The sequence below is a fragment of the Corvus brachyrhynchos genome, unplaced genomic scaffold (genome assembly GCF_000691975.1).
Source record: "Corvus brachyrhynchos isolate BGI_N302 unplaced genomic scaffold, ASM69197v1 scaffold400, whole genome shotgun sequence".
NCBI classification, from domain to species: Eukaryota; Metazoa; Chordata; class Aves; order Passeriformes; family Corvidae; genus Corvus; species Corvus brachyrhynchos.
The window spans coordinates 58,324-59,350 of NW_008235789.1; positions in this window are offsets into that span (position 1 = coordinate 58,324).

The window sequence follows — 1,027 nt, forward strand, 5'->3', positions numbered from 1 at the left end:
TTCACAGCCGTGGCCATGGGCTAATAGTAGAAAATCAATGGCTGCCCGATTTTGCAATACTGCATGCCTAACACTAGTAACATCTGCACTTAGCTCGTCAAGCATCTGCGAAGTTATGTTTAGCTCATCTGTCACCCAGCAAGCAAGTTTATGTACTATTGCGTGAGCCTTAGCTGCTGACGCACCAGGTAAAACATAGATGCTAGCCAAATTATACCACGACTCCAAAAGACGGGCTCTTCATTCCTTTTACATTTGAGCTCATGGATTGAACGCTGCACCCTGGTTTTAGTGTGGTGGGTGATATTTAAGAGTTGATGCAGGCTTGGATGGAACAGGGTGAGTTTCCCTAAGTAGCACGGTCCCCCATGTGGGCTGGCTGGAACTCCATTCCACGCGTGGTCCCCGCATATTAAGAACGTACCTATGGGGAGGCGTTTCGGGGCTTGACCCATGACGTTGATTTGGTAGTAAATTGCTTCGGACTCGTAGTTTCTCAGAAGCCAGTCTGCAAGAGGGTCAACAGTGGCCCAAAAGTGCTTATTAACATTTAATTGACTGGTAGTGGGAGGCTCGAATGTGATGTAACCATCTCCAGTTTGGTTTGTGGAACCCAGTAGATCTAACGCTTCTGGTGTTCCCATGGTGACATTAATGCTTTTCAAGAATGCACCTTGCCAGCAGGCACGCTGCTGCGCAGGCTTGAGTCTGATCAGCCCTGAACAATTGCCATTGCCTGTGGCATTCCCTGTCAGGGAGCTGTTTTCTAGCATCCCTTGGAAGTCTTGCGGGTTAAAATATGGGACCCCGATTAAACAGGTGCGAAATGGGTCCCCTGGCGTGGCCAGGCTCAGACACATGGAGTCTTGCCCCGTTAATTCAGCTAGGGTGACCCACATGTTTTGTCTCTTTTGGATTGCTGTCAACATTGCGTGGGACCTGGTTAGGATGCTTATGAGAAGCAAACCTCTCAGAATGTTTGCGGGCCCAGCGCCCCAGGGCCACCACATGCTGCCACGGGATACGA